At 43.5% G+C, this 16,064-nt stretch overlaps 1 protein-coding gene and 1 non-coding gene across 4 annotated transcripts in view; both read right to left on the bottom strand.

The window, feature by feature from the left end:
• Positions 1-2,987, bottom strand: part of Kiaa1958 (KIAA1958 ortholog) — a 136,043-nt gene extending 133,056 nt beyond the window's left edge. For all 3 annotated transcript variants that reach the window (XM_052176571.1, XM_052176570.1, XM_052176569.1), the window contains exon 1: positions 2,711-2,987. The gene's annotated coding sequence lies outside the window, so the exon portion shown is untranslated. The remainder of the gene's footprint in view (positions 1-2,710) is intronic.
• Positions 2,988-6,668: 3,681 nt separating this feature from the next.
• On the bottom strand, positions 6,669-6,728 carry LOC127681877 (U7 small nuclear RNA). The gene has a single exon (XR_007977223.1). It is a non-coding gene; the product is annotated as a U7 small nuclear RNA (small nuclear RNA).
• Between the last annotated feature and the right edge of the window lie 9,336 nt (positions 6,729-16,064).

Raw genomic sequence — 16,064 nt, 5'->3', positions numbered from 1 at the left:
AGCTTCTTCAGAGCCAGCCTCGTACATCTGGTACCAGGACATTAATCCAAGAATGGATTCTGCATGTCAGCAAACAGCATAGATTTGTGCTCTCAGTGCAAAATGACAAGACCTACAATGAGCAGTTCCTATCACACCTCTCACCAGGCCACAGAGAACTGGGTGGGGTGGGGGTGGGGACTGGGGACAATACCTGCAGGACATGGAAACGACCACGACCAAAAGTCATCATAGGAAAGAACAAGTCATAGGAAAAGGACAAGACAAAGTCAGGTCTCTAAAGAGCAAATCTGTTACCTCCCAGTTTCCTATTTTATTATGCTAGTACCAAGCATAGGAAAGTGATGAAAAATCCTGTAGACTTTTAAGTCTCCCAAATTTAACTGACAGCTTAGTGTTGCTTAGGAAAACAAAAAACAGCTGAATGGTAACTTCATTTTAAAGTCCAATTGACACAAATTTTCTGCAAGGAGCATTTGTTTGTTGTAAGGTTAAAAAAGAAAAAAAGAAAAAGAAACCAAACCCATCAGAACAAAAAATTAATTTATATGCCTACATAGACACCAACTGACTAAAAGGGAAATAAGTAAAAAATATATAAGCCACTCTGGAATGCTTCTGATTATACCATTATTAATTATACAGAAAAAGATTAACATCAACACACCAGTCAAAAAGAAATGAAGAAAAGACAGGGTATTCTCTCTTTCAGCCAGCACAGACAGAGGCACTGAGTGCTGACCCAAGGCCTTCCCAGCACAGCCCTGGCACTGTGAACTTCTCCCCCATTTCACAGAGATGCTTTGTTAGTCTTATCCCTGCCACCGACAGCCTAATAAATACACAAGCAAGCAGTTCAGTTTGCTGCCCTGTCTTCTTTAGTATTGCAACCAGTGCCAAAGAGCTGCAATTCTGACGCGGTTCCAGAACTCCCAGTTCCTGATAACGAAAGACCCAGTTCAAGACTCCTCTTTAAGCTATCTATAAGGTTTAGGCCAGGGTGGATCAGAGCTACACACTAAGCTCTGTCCCTTTGTGTAGTTTAAACCCATTTACCTAATCCAGACCGGAAGTCACAACAAAACCTGATTAACTATGGTAGATGAAGCTGCTTCTAAACATTAAGTGTGTATAAATGTATAGTCTAATAACTTATAAAAAGTCAGTATACAATATTGTTAATCTAACGTAACTGGGGCAGGAATCTAGGGTAAATTTTTCTCTCACAAAAAAGTCACTATTTTAAGCATATTAAGTTCTTTTATAAAAAAAAATAGGGTACTCGAATAAAAGTACATTGAATTGTATTTTTCTTATATTTTTAACAACTTATTAGAAATTTAAGGAACTTTCATACCATAGTATTTTTCCCTTCAAATTTAGATTTTTTTTTTTAAGAAATCTTCCCTTTTCTTCAAATGGTTGTTTAGTGCTCCTCAAAACTATTAAGAACAAAAACAACAACCATCCCTAGGTAACAGACTTATGTATGTCAATATGAATTCTCACAGTAGCCAAAACTAAAGTTTCTAAAAGTGAGGAACAAACAGATTAACATAGGGCATAATGCCATACCTACATAGAAAACATGAGTCTGTGAAATGAATTTTATGAATGCTTAGTAGACTTCATTTATTATCTGATCATTTATGATCAAAAAACAACTGTTCACGAAGTTAGCCAGCTAATAAATAAGAAAAATCAAAGCTACTACCTTCTACCTTTCAAAACACTCTAACATACAACCCAATCCTTGGTTTGTATGCATGGAATATATAAATCCATCATGTAAAATAAGGAAATGCCGGTGGGAAAATCACTTCTAAGATCACGTTCTCTTCATATGTTACCAAAAAGAAAAAAAATCTCCTATCTTAAAACGGAAAACAAAGGTTTTAGCCTGCTTAGAAAGAATATCATTATGTTTTATTCTCTATTGTAAGCCCTACCGTAAAAGCTGTCACTACATGACACTCCAGTTAACTGTTTAATAGGTAGACTACTCTATCAGTGATAATCCTAACAACCCTGAGGAAAAAAAAACTTTACTCCAAAACTTCAAAACAAAAATATATTTTTAAAAAATCAACCATGTTCGATTTTCTCCATTTAAGTCACTATCTGACCTTTAAATTTTAAAATTAAAGACAGCCATAAGAAAATCACAAACATTTTTCGTTTGTTTGTTTGTTTGATCTGATGTGTTGTTGCTGGTCAGCTCAACCTCCCCTCTCCAGGGTTTCTTGATCTATTTGATAACAAACACAAATCACTGTGCGCAGCCTCAGATTGGGAGGGGGGAGCCTTTGGGAGAAAGCCCTCCTCCGTTAGAAACAATAAATAAGGGAGCAAAGCGCCGCACGTTCCTTTACACGCCCCACACGCACCTCCCGGTACCTCCAAGCTAGTCCGGCAGAGCCCCAAGGTGCCTCAGACTCTGCAACTAGCTGGGCAGACGGTTCCTCCTCCGTCCCGCCCTCCTGCCCGGCTGGGGACGCCGGCGCACCGGCAGTCCCCGCCAAGATGCCGCGGGCCGCGAACCCGTGCGCGCCCCGCTCGGCGCCCGCGGACCCCTCCGCCCCTAGCGCCCTCCCGCCTCGCTGGCCCAGAGCAGACAAAAGGAAGGTTCTGAGGGTCACAGCGCGGCCGCCCACACACAAAGAGGCCCCGCGCCGGCGTGCTCCTCAGCCCCGCGCGGGCTCTCACCCACCTGCAGGTGTCTGTGCGTCTGTCCATAGGAACGCGGGCGGTGGGGCCTGCGGGAGCCCGGCGGCCCGAGCTGGACGGGGAGGGACGACGGGACGGAGGGCGGCAGCACCACAGCCGGAGGCTCCGGGGCCGAAGTCGGTGAAGCGGGAAGGGCGCCCCGCGGGCTGCGCGGCGGGTGACGGCGGTGGTGTGGTGGGGGCGCAGGCGCCAGCCTGGCTCGGCCACCGGCGCGCGCCGCTCCGTGCGCCCCGGGCTCCGCGCGCCCGGCTTGGAGCGCGGGGGCGGGGCCGCACGGGGCGGGGCCGGAGAGGGGCGGAGCGGGGGCTCGGACCCCGGCTCCAGCCGGCACCGGAAGCGCTCCTCAGGCGGCGGGACCTACAGGAAGTGTGCAGCGACACCCGCGGAAGGTACTCGACCCGCGGCGCTCGCTACCCTAAGGGGGCGCGAGCCGAGCTCCTGCCGCCGACGCGCAGCCCCGAGCCGGCCGAGCTCGGCCCCCGCCGCTCCGACGGGTACAGAACACATGGTCTCTGCCACTTTCCACGCGTGTCGGCTGTCCTGGTCTCCGCGCACTTCAGCCCAAGCACTTGAAGTAAGCAAAGCTTGATCGCTTTAGAGGTGTGTGACACCTCAGCCAGAGTTGTTCCAAGTGGCCTGGCACCCACCGTGTACTTACTCCATAGTGTCCTAATGCCTCACCGCGTCACACGCACACACCTGTAATAAACGGGAATCCTCTGGAAAAAAAAAATGTTACAGGGTGTTAAAGATTTTACAAGGCTTAATAATTTAACTTCACGACTGTGAAGAGTTAAAAATGTTGCAGACCAGAGCCAAATTATCTTGGGCTTGTTTTAGTTCCTTTGGAAGCCCTTTATTGCCTACCCATCAAACTTAATGCCCTCATGACCTTAGGAAAACCTTTAATATGCCTTTTTAGCAGTGGCTGGGGAGACAGCTCAGTGGTTAAGAGCACTGGCTGCTCCTCCAGAACACCAAGTTTGATTCCCAGCAGTAGCTCACAACAGTCTGGAGTTCAGTCCCCGCAGTACTGACACAGTGGTGCACAGATGTACATGCAGGCAAAACGACTAATAATAATAATATAGTTATTATTATTATTATTATTATGATAGTATTATTATAATAATAATATTATTATTATAATATAATAATGCCATTAATAATAATAGTAGTAGTAGTAATAAAAAGAAAGAAGAAATATATTATTGGCTGACTGCTGGCTTCCACCAAGTCAAAAGCTACAAATCTCATCAGTATCTGAAACCTGTAAGTTTGGCTCTCTTGGCTGTAATCCACCAACCTGCAGTCCCTGCTATTTGGTAAATGCCTTGATTTTATGACTTTTTTTCTTCTGTAACTAATAATAAAAAGCTAAGGTAACTACTTCCACAGTGGAGCTTGTCTTTCAGGGCAATCTGAATCCATGTTGCTGGGCCGCCATCATTCATATTTGGCTCAAGAATAGACTCACTGAGCTCAGAGCTGTACTTCTGCATCTACACATTCATCCCACCTCAGGAGTGGGGCCATTGGAACAGCTAAAACTCTCAGAGTGGTGCTCTGGTACACAAGGGACTGAAAGCTACCTACACATCATGGCACTACTGAGACAAGGCTGCATGTTTAAAAAACCCTTTCATAGCAACTACCAGATACCTTTGTGCCAAGCACTTAGTAGGTTGATAATTCAGTTAGTCCTAGTGACCCTACAAAACTGGTGCTATTAACATTACTATTCTATAGAAAATTTTGGATACAAATTTTAATTGTATGTGTGTGGGTGTTCTGCCTGCATAAATATCTTCTGTACCAGAGATGCTCTCAGTACCTTCCCAGGCCAGTAGAGGGTGTAAATGCCCTGGAACTGTAATTTCAGATGGTTGTGAGCTCCCTCGTGGGTATTGGGAATCAAACCCAGGTCCTCTGGAAGAGCAAACTAGTGATCCTAACCACTTGAGCCATCTCTCCAGCCCCACATTTTCAGGTACATTCTGAGAAGTGATATTGCAATTCATAAGATGATTGCCAGGCAGGGGTGGTGCACACCTTTAGTCCCAGCACTTGGGAGGCAGAGGCAGGTGGATTTCTGAGTTCAAGGCCAGCCTGGTCTACAGAGTGAGTTCCAGGACAGCCAGGGCTACCCAGAGAAACCCTGCTCAGAAAAAAAAAAAATGATTATAGTTTTAGTTTTCAGAAACTGGGGCTTAGAGAAACTAAGAAATCTTGAGTACATAGTTTGTTGTGGGAGCTCAGATTTATCCACTAGTTCCAGACTCCCTTTTCTCCTCACAGCACTGAGCCCTTTACACACATGTGTAATGGTCGGAAGTCCCACTTAGAAATAGCCTGGTTAGCCTTAGGCACTATCCACGTCTGGGTCTTACAGCTCCTAGGACAAAAAATCTCATTCATTCCTACCTCTGAGGTAGGTGAGAGATACTAATGTGACAGATTGTAAACAGAGGGTCCAGGGATCCCAGACATATCAGATGACTTCAGTTGCCACATTGGTCACTTCTTTCCTGCACAGCAACTTCACCAGCCCCTCACAATCTTGAAGTATTTAAGGCTGCTACTATTTTTTTAATATATTTATTTTATGTATGTGAGTATACTCTCACTGTCTTCAGACATACCACAAGAGGGCATCAGATCCCGTTACAGATAATCATGTGCCTTTGTGCAGTTGCTGGCAATTGAACTCAGGACCTTTGGACGAACGGGCAGTGCTCTTAACCACTGACCCATCTCTCTAGCCCAATATATTTTTTTAAGTATTTTATTTTACGTGTATGTCTGTGTACCATATGCAGGATGGCCCACTGAGGTCAGAAAAGGCACTGGAACTAGAGTTGGAGACCTTTGTGAGCTGCCATGTAGGTGCTGAGAATCAAACCTGAGTCCTCCCCACAATGGAACCACCTCCCCAGCCCCTCAGACTGATGATGATCTTAAACCTGTACATTGTCAACACTCTGGTCCAAGCTAAATAGAAACATTTCTGTAAATGCTTTGACTCAGTGAAATCTATGTGAAGTAAAGCAAAATGCCTTACATAGCTAACTGCCACATCTTTCTTAAATGTACTCCGGTGGAGAAATTGGAATCTTTTTTGTGTTGCTGATATAAGAAGGTACAGCCTCAATGCAAAACAAAAAGGCAAATCCTCAAAAAGACAAAAAGTTGTGCTAGAGAGATGGCTCAGTGGTTAAGAGTACTGACTGCTCTTCTAAAGGTCCTGAGTTCAAATTCCAGCAACCACATGGTGACTCACAACCATCCGTAACAAGATCTGACTCCCTCTTCTGGAGTGTCTGAAGACAGCTACAGTGTACTGACATATAATAAATAAATAAATCTTTAAAAAAAAAAAAACAAATGCTGCACACCTATAATTCGAGCACTTGGGAGGCAGAGGCAGGTGGAGCTCTGTGAGTTCAAGGACAGCCTGGTCTACAGAATAAGTTCCAGGACAGCCAAGGGTACACATGCGCACACACAGACACACACAAACCTGTCTCAAAAAAACAAAAAACAAAACAAAAAGATGCCAAGGACCATCCTTGGCTAGGTCTGAGTTCCTGACAGAGGGAGTGTCTGGAAGCAGTGAAAACAAATGACTGGAATTCAACTCATGGGTCCAAGATGGCGGCCTATGTTCAGCTGAGATGGCTTTCCAGGCTGCTTTCTCTATGTATATTCTGCCCTGCTCTAGACAGCTTTTTCTTGCTATTCAAAAACAACAAAAAACAAACAAAACCCCATGGTTGAGACAGATAAGCTTTCTGCTTTTTCTTTGCTAGTAAATAATTCTAAAAGCTCTCTGGATAGCTCAGTGGGTTTTCTGACCAAAGTAAGAAAAACTACTATAAAAAAAATTCTTGGATCTTCTGACCAAGTCAAAAATCCTGTTAGAAAAATTCTAAAAGTAATTCTTGGGTTTTCTGGTCAAAATCAGAAAACCAGAAAAAATTCTAAAAGAGCTATGTTCGCTCTTTAGACAGCCTTCTCTGGATAGCTGCTAGAAAACACTTGGTGGCTCTCTGGATAATTTTTAGGATTTCTGACCAAAATTCTGTTAGGAAAAAAATCTAAAAGAGCTATGAAAATTCTAAAAGAGCTCTATTCAATTTCCATGGATTTTCCAAATAAGATCAGAAATCCTGTTGGAAAAAAAATTCTTGAAGAGTTATGTTTGCTCTTCAGAGATCTCCAGACAGTTCAGCTCTCACTAGAGAAAACATTCTAAAAAAGAACTGTTAATGCTTTGTTAGCTCACCTCCAGCAGACCAAAATCCCACTTTTTATTTACATATCATTTCATTCATTTATTCCAGGCTCCCTCTTGGCCACCCCATGAATCCAAATTCTATGACTTTAGCCTCTTGACTCTTAGGAAAAGAAAGGACAAGTGCATTTTTTCTTCTCTTTTCTTAACATTGCAAAAGCCACACCTTTGCCTCCTGGACTCATTCTGTCTTTTCATGGAGTCATTAACGTTAACACAGAGGACATTCCTCAGAGGAACATGAAAACACGAACATTATTATACAGACAAGCCTTATGCCCATGGCGGCCATTGACACTTGTGGAGGCCCACACCTGCTGGCTCTGTCCCAGAGGCAGGAACATCTTGTTACTACCCTCATCTTAAAAGAAAAAAATAAGGCCTGAGAACTTGGTCCACAGCAGAACCCAAGCTGCACCCAAGAACCAGGGAGGACCCCACAGCTTGTCCTTAGTCAGTTACTCCCTAGCTACTCCCTAACAATGTTTAGTCAAAGATTAGTCTGATGGTTTCAGAGGTACTTTCAGACCATTGTGATTATATACAGCCTTGCTTCAGAGCACCCACCTGTCGGCTTACAATAGTCAATCAATTAGATGCCAGCCAGGATGGACACCCCTCACTTGCTTCCATTTTCTATAAAGTCTTGTTCTAATGATAAGAACTCTGGGCTGCTTCACCACACCATCCTGTGGGCTGGCAGTAAGCCCAAACTCGAGTTCATAATAAAGAGACTGAAAATGTGATTACATCCCCAGAGTTGGCTCCTGGTTGGCCTTTTGGACAACAAGGCACAACAGAATCGTGTCATTCTGTCCCTACCAAAGCCATGCCGGACTTGGCAAAAAATGGACAAATTCTAAATGATCTCATGTTCCTGAGATAGCTGACATTGCCCAAATGGTGGTTTCCTAGTCAGGGTTTCTATTCCTGGACAAAACATCATGACCAAGAAGCAAGTTGGGGATAAAAGGGTTTATTCAGTTTACATTTCCACATTGCTGTTCATCACTAAAGGAAGTCAGGACTGGAACTCAAGCAGATCAGGAAGTAGAAGCTGATGCAGAGGCCATGGAGGGATGTTTCTTACTGGCTTGCTTCCCCTGGATTGCTCAGCTTACATTCTCATTGAACCCCACATTACCAGCCCAGGGATGGCATTACCCATAGTGGGCCCTCCCCCATTGATCACTAATTGAGAAAATGCCCCACAGCTAGAACTCATGGAGGCACTTCCTCACCTGAAGCTCCTTTCTCTTTAATAACTCCAGCTTGTATCAAGTTGACACACAAAACCAGCCAGTACACATGGAAAAAGGCAAAATAGAAAGTGACAGGGCCTACTACCAGGCATAGTCATCATTGACACTGCAACACACTACCACCTACAAAGTCCATGGTCAAGAATGCACAATTGAGTGAGTGTGTGTGTGTGTGTGTGTGTGTATGTGTGTGAGGGATGTATACACGTGTACATACATACATACATACATACATATGGCATTAAAAACAAAATCTTTTTTTTTAAAGATTTATTTTTTTATTATATGTAAGTACACTGTAGCTGTCTTCAGACACTCCAGAAGAGGGAGTCAGATCTTGTTAAGGATGGTTGTGAGCCACCATGTGGTTGCTGGGATTTGAACTCAGGACCTCTGGAAGAGCAGTCAGGGCTCTTAAACACTGAGCCATCTCTCCAGCCCCCTAAAAACAAAATCTTATAATGGGCCCTCAGGCTAAGTGAGTGAGTGAAAGTGCTTGCCTATAAGCCTGGCAACCTGAGTTCAATCCCTACCCAACATGGTGGAAGAAGAGACCCAATCCCTTTCAGTTGTCCTCAGACCTCTACATGAATACCACACATGAAACACACAAAGTAATTTTACATCACAGGGCAGGAGAGGGTATAGTGGTGATAAGTTCTTCTTGCTCTTCCAGAAGACCCAAGTTCAGTTCTAAGCACTGTAAGACCCCCCAAAACCGAGGGTGCCCCAGCACCCCACACCCCGGAAGGTGACACCCAAATCACTCTCGAGAAACGGTCTCAATGCAATAGCATGAGGATTTATTTCTTTATTCTAGAATTCTGGGTTCCACAGCCATACACCACGCAGAGCTAGAGGGCTGAGGACCACAAGTGCCGAATTGCAACAGCTTTTATAAGTTTACGACAAAGCCAGCGAATCACAAGCCAATCATTTCTTAGCATGGAGAGCCCGAAAAATGCGAGCCAATTGATTTGCACCATTCCATAGTTTTTAAGCCAATCGGTTTAAATTATCAGAGCCCGCACTCAGTGGACCAATTAGTTTCCTATTTTCTTGAATATCTACAGCTGTGTGAACTCCTGCCTAGGGGTAATGGCGTAAGTTTACAGAAGCAAGATAAGCTTAGCCCATTTCCAGTTACCTTATGGGGCCAGGATCACCTATTCAAGGCCTTTCTGCTAACTCTAAACAGAGGGCTGGCTCTGGAATGTGACCTTTTACCTAGTTTCTAACAAAGTGAGATAGCATTTTAAACTTCTAATTTCTTGGGGTCATTAGAGTGAGGCTGTATTATTTTCTATCCTTTCATTCCACAGTTCTTCTCTTGTTAAATAGTTCTAATCTTAGAACTATAGAGCTAAATCTCTGACTCTATATATTCTTGGTTGTCCTACCCTAAATCTCTGATATTGTTGGCATAGCATAAGAATCTGCACAGCACTTATTTGTTCTCTAATAAAAACTATTAACCAGTTAATCACACAGGTTCCAATTGTAAGCAAAGGGAGCAAAATTACAAAGGGTCTCATCAAATCAGAAAGCAGGGTGGTCAAGAGTACAAGATAAGAGTCTTTCCACCGAGACTCAAGATTTTTTTCGCAGAGGCATCTAATGTAGACCGAATCTCCAAATTGGAAGAGATGTGGGACTTGCAAGTCTCTTTCTCTTGAGTAGGCCTCCTGGAGCTGCTTCCACACTTGCTGCCACGCCCATTAGAGGGCCTTGAGCCTAGAGAACAAAAGCCTGAAGCAAAAAGGGTAGGAGAGCTATCTAATCATTAATACCAGTCTCTGTGGTCAATTTGGTGAGGGTTTCTTTCATCAGGGTTCCAGCAACAGTTCCTGAAGCCTTCTTATAAAGATCCAGTCACCTATCTGGAAGCAGTGAGGAGTCTCTAGCATGCCTGGAGCTTTTAAGGCAAATCTCTTATTGTGGGACACCTCCTGGGAGGGCCCAGTGAACACCAGAGTTGGGGTATCAAAGAAGATCTCTAGGGGGTCAGGATAAAATGGTAGGGGCTCTTCAGAAACAAGGGGAGAGGCACCACCCACCCTGAGCCAGTCTCCAAGGTCAATTTAGTTAAGGTCTCTCATAGCGTTTTGTTTATTCTCTCTACCTGCCTTGAGCCCTGGGGACAGTACATCCAATAATGTTTCCAATTAGTCCCCAATATCTCTGTCAATTTCTAACTTATCTTAGAAACAAAAACAGAACCATTGTCTGATCTAATTACCTTGGGCACTCTGAAACTTGGAAAAATTTCTTCTAACCTTGGCAGCTGTTTCCTGCTTCAACTCATCTAGATAAAAGTATCTATAAATGCTATATTTTATAACCATATTCTCCTGCCATAGCTTTTATAAAATCTCTTAATATACTGTTCTCTTCTAGGTCTTTTGCCCTGTTTACTCTTTAGTGCATAAGCATTTACTTGCTGGCATATCTTACACTGTTCTATTATCTCTCTAGCCTAAAACCTGAGTCATAAATATATATGTTTAGTCCCTTAACTGCCAGGACAAGGTTTTTAATCCCCTAAATGAGTCCATCTGTGCACTTGACCTAGTGAGTCTTTGGCTTACTTTCTGGGGAGTATAGTTCTCCATTCTTGTGTGCACCTTCTCTTGGTAATGGTTGGTAGTGTGGCTAGCAATCTCAGTCCTTTATAAGTGAGGCTGTTCCTTAATTCTGTCCCATTTCCCAATGGGTGTATCATACATACCCATAATCAGTATAGGCTCCTGCATATCCATTCCTGGAGCCACTTGCTCTGCCTGGCTATTGCCCATTGAGTCTTTTCCCTTTGCATGTCCTAGGCAGTGAATACTCACAGTGACTGACTTCATTAGGACATCTAAGAGGTTCAAGATTTCCTGTTGGTTTCCTCTGATGTGAGCAGTCCTCTTGGCATATATCCCTGTGGGTGTGGGCTGTGGCAAAGGCATACCTGTTATCCATGTGGCTGTTGATTTTCTTGCTGGTTCCAAGTTCCAAGGTCTTTGTGAGGGCAACAAGCTCCACTTTCTGCATTGACATGCCAGGGGATAAAGATTCTTCTACCCAGATGACATTTGTGCCGTCCACCATAGCAGCACCTGCTTCCATCATGGAGAAAACTGCTCCAGTCTGTAGCAACTTTCAGCAGGGGTCAGTCTCTCTTTTGGGGCCAATAAGCTGCAGCCTGTTGGGCAGGAAGCATATCTGCCCCCCTCCCCATTTTGGAGCGTATGTCTTACTCCAACAGAGAGTAGGAACAGCCTGGGGTGACCCTAAATGAATGGGCTACCCATCCCATCCCTGGGTCCACTGATCTTTCGGTAGTCCATGAATACAGTTTGGTGCCAGGGGCTTCTTGGATCCAAGATCTTTTCTTGGAAACAGCACCATTGGCTTGAAAGACCAAGTGTTGAGCCCCTGTGTCCACCAAGAATTGAGTGGGTTTCTCTTTCACTCCCATAGTTATCCTGGGTTGGGGGAGGTGGTCAGAAAACCCATCTCTCCTAGTCGCTGTCTTCACCCAGGGCTGTGCCATTTGGGGGCACTTTTCCCAAGACCTGGGAATTCCTGCTCCCAATTTCTATTTCTTAGGGCACACTCTGGCTCAGTGGCCTCTTTCCTTATAATATGTACACTGGTCCTTTTCTGTCTCCCTTTTCTGCTTTTCTAACTATTATATCCAGGATTCTCTGTCGCTTCCTTCCTTCTCTGTCATTTTCTTTCTTTTTCTGTTTCTTCTCCTCTGTCTCCCTGTTTCAGAAAACTACTAAATCTCTCTACAGACTTTCTCAATAACCTACACTACTAAATCCTTCTACAGAACTCAGCAACCTACACCAAATCCCTCTAACCTCTGAAACTTTTTCCTGATATCTCTACTAGCCCTGTCTATAAGAGCCATTGTCATAGTAGCTTTATATTCCAAGCCCCTGGATTCATAGCATGTATATTGGCAGAATGTCTCTATGAGCTGCTCTAGAAAAGCTGCAGGTGACTCATCTGGTCCCTGCTTAACCTTACATACCTTGGTCAAATTCGTGGGCTGCCATGCCCTCGAGACCTGCCAATGGAATCTGGTGTTGGTCTGTCAGATGCCTCTTACCTTTAGTCTTAGGGGGTAATCTTTTTGGCTTCCTATATTACAAATAAAACAGTCTCAAAGAGATTAATTAGTCTCTTGGGAAATATACCCTTAGTGAGAGAACTACCATGGTATCAGGATAGGTGGTCTCAGGTGCTCTCCTGCTCCATTCTGTGGTCCTCTCTAAATATCAATTGAGCATAATTACCATTTTGTAAATTATAAACTATAAGATAGACATAACACCTAGTTTATCATCCCTGTCAATTAAACAGAACCCTTTTCATCTGTATTATCTTAAAAGTCTGTCAGAATTAACACTTAATGTTGCATTCCATAGCTGCCTGCCACTACTACGAACTGGGTAGCTGGAACTTTAATGTCAGTCAGACCTTTTAACAGTTTGGGCAAACCCTTCCCCATAGGCCCCAGGCTGAGTTCCAGGCGGAAGTCTATCTGGCGATTATAGACTCTACTGCTGGGTGGGTCACCTGCTTAATTCAGGAATTCATAGACCTGGAAGAACAATGAGCTTAACCTTCACTGAGCTTCTCCACCCTAGGTGGAACAGGATCCGGACTAGCACAGGAATCCGGGCTCAACAAAGGCTGGGAGAAGTTCCCCTTGACCAATGTCAAGTACACACTTTGAGCTCCACAGTAGGATAAAAATTCCTGCTGTAACCTACTTCCCTATTATGCCCTAAGGTCAGATTCCTGCCCGAAGCCAGGGATTGTCATTGACCAATGTCAAGTTCCTACCATGAGGCCGGACTCCCTAATAAGGCTTAAGAATATGGCAATGCAACTTAAGTCAATTCTTACAATGTTAATTCTTATGTCCTAGCTTTAAATGTTATGTCACCTGAAAATCATTTATTTAAATTTATATCAGCTTTCTCAGGATTAAACAGCTTGGCCTGTCTATGAGTCTTCAATACCATCAGAAATCTAAGAGTGACCAATATTAACTGAAAGTATAGAGAAAGCTTAACATAACTTTTAAGACATAAACATCATATACCATGGATTTTTGATGGTTTTGAAAACCAACTATCTATGTAAAGTAATGTGGACTGTTGTCTATTAAACTATCTTCAGCTATTTCTGATTAAAACTTAGAAAACACCCTAACAATAAACTCAGAGCCTTATATTCTATTTAGCCCTAAACTCATAGGCTTAAACACATCTCAGATCAGTAATAATAACAAAGAACTGGGTGTAAATCCTGTACTTTCAAATTTAGTATTTATACCAATGAAAACCTTGATTTTTGTATCAAAATAAAACCTGTATCAAATAAGAACTTATGCCTTGAGCTTAATCATTATAAAGATTTTATCAAATGAAATTGATATTATTTTCTCCCCATTTTAAATCTGACCATTTCTATATTCTCTAGAAAAAACGTTTCTTCAATCTGAACATGGATGTTGAGATATGAAGGGGAGTGGCATTTTCTGTAATGTAAATCTCAAAACAAGATTTTAGTATCACAAAGACAGATTTTTCATTTGATATTTTAGAATCTAGTCTTCTGGAGGTCTCCCTTATTTTGACCTCTCTCCCAGAGGAGCAATATAACCACAAAGTTTAGCATCACATAGATCATAATGATTTAAACAATTTAAAATAAAAAAATAAACTATCTGTACCCAAAATTCTCACACCTGTCACATTGAGCGTCTTGTCAAGACTTATTTTCCCCACCAGGGGGTGTCATAGTCCAAGTATTTTGTCTCTCCTTTTGTTCTAAGTTGGCGCGCTTGAGTCACATGACCTGATTTTGGCACCACAAACAGTTGCTTTTCAGTCAAAGTTAAAATAATATCGTCCGTCTAAGTCCAAGAACACAAAACACAGTACAAAACAACACTACATAGCCAGCCTGACCCTGCCACTATCAGGCCTCTAGATTCAAGAACACAGAGCAAGGAAAATCATGCAATTTGCCCCTAGAGGACACCAGATATCTGATTCCAGCAGAACATGGCTTCCGCCATTACTGACTTGCTGTTTACAGATGGAGGAGAGCCTTATTCAGCTCTCCTGGGTCTAAAGCTTCCTCTAGACTCCCACGGTCTCAACTCTAGCCACAGCCAGTCAAACACACTGTACCAGACAGACTCTCCAAGCCCCCAGAAGCTTGTAAGCAAAAACAAAAAGCTTTCAGACACAGTGAGACAGACAGAAAACAAACACGCGGCACTGTCTAGTGGTCAAACTGTAGACAAAGACACACAAAACTAACAAGTGTTCCAAACATACTCGTCCGCGTCTGGACTTAAACAAACAGCCACCAAACGCAACCTCTGACCCCGTGGGATTCCACATCCACTCTTTTTTCAGTAGAAGGAGCACTCTGTCCCCTTCGTTCCAAAAAACCACAATCAGGCTCCCTTGACTGTCTCTTACCCTCAGAACGTCCTCTGGGGTTACAGCCTGCGGCCCTAGGGCGTCCCCTTCTGCTGCCACTGGGTTCGTACGACCCACAGTGGTGGCCGTGAACTAACCATGGAGCAGGATTCCACATCTGCTTTGTTATGCCAACAAACAGAAACCAAGGCACATACACAGCAGCACCGCACTCAAACACTCAGGACATTTAGAACAAAAACATCGCCGGCACACACACATTCGAGAGAGGATCCCCTTTACCTCCAAGTTGATTTTCGCATGTGAAGGGAAATCGCATTTCCCGGCCAATGCACCAAAAAAGTGTAAGACCCCCACACCCCAGAAGGCAACACCCAAATCACTCTCGAGAAACGGTCTCAATGCAATAGCATAAGGATTTCTTTCTTTATTCCAGAATTCTGGGTTCCACAGCCAAACACCACACAGGGCTAGAGGGCTGAGGACCACAAGTGCCGAATTGCGACAGCTTTTATAAGTTTACGACAAAGCCAGCGAATCACAAGCCAATCATTTCTTAGCATGGAGAGCCCGAAAAATGCGAGCCAATTGATTTGCACCACTCCATAGTTTTTAGGCCAATCAGTTTAAATTATTGGAGCCCGCACTCAGTGGACCAATTAGTTTCCTATTTTCTTGAATGTCTACAGCTGTGTGAACTCCTGCCTAGGGGTAATGGCGTAAGTTTACAGAAGCAAGATAAGCTTAGTCCATTTCCAGTTACCTTATGGGGCCAGGATCACCTATTCAATGCCTTTCTGCTAACTCTAAACAAAGGGCTGGCTCTGGAATGTGACCTTTTACCTAGTTTCTAACAAAGTGAGATAGCATTTTAAACTTCTGACTTCTTAGGCTCATTAGAGTTAGGCTGTACTATTTTCTATCCTTTCAGCACCTATATCCTATGGCTCCTAACATCCATAACTCCACTCCAAGGGAGCCAACATACTTTTCTAGACTCCATGGGTACCCAACAATTGGCACCTGACTACGGGCCTGGAAATGGAGAGACCAACTGAGGGATGCTGTCTTGGGTGGAGCTCCACAGAAACAGAAAAAAGTTAAGTATCCAGCATGGTAAGCAAAATAGAGTATTAATTTTAGCACTATAAATGTCATTTTTTTTAACACTGTTGTTGCAGGGGTGCAAAAGGGATATGGGCTAGACTGAATCAGTATAGGCCCGATGCTGAAAACAGCTAGGGTGTGACAGCGAATTAGAACGGGGAATTCAGTTAGGCAAATTGTCCACAGTCTAGAACTGCATCAGGCAAGAGGAAT

The sequence above is a fragment of the Apodemus sylvaticus genome, chromosome 3, assembly GCF_947179515.1.
Source record: "Apodemus sylvaticus chromosome 3, mApoSyl1.1, whole genome shotgun sequence".
Taxonomy (NCBI): Eukaryota; Metazoa; Chordata; class Mammalia; order Rodentia; family Muridae; genus Apodemus; species Apodemus sylvaticus.
Note: the sequence above shows the minus strand (reverse complement) of the source record. Positions and strands in the feature narration are given on the sequence as shown.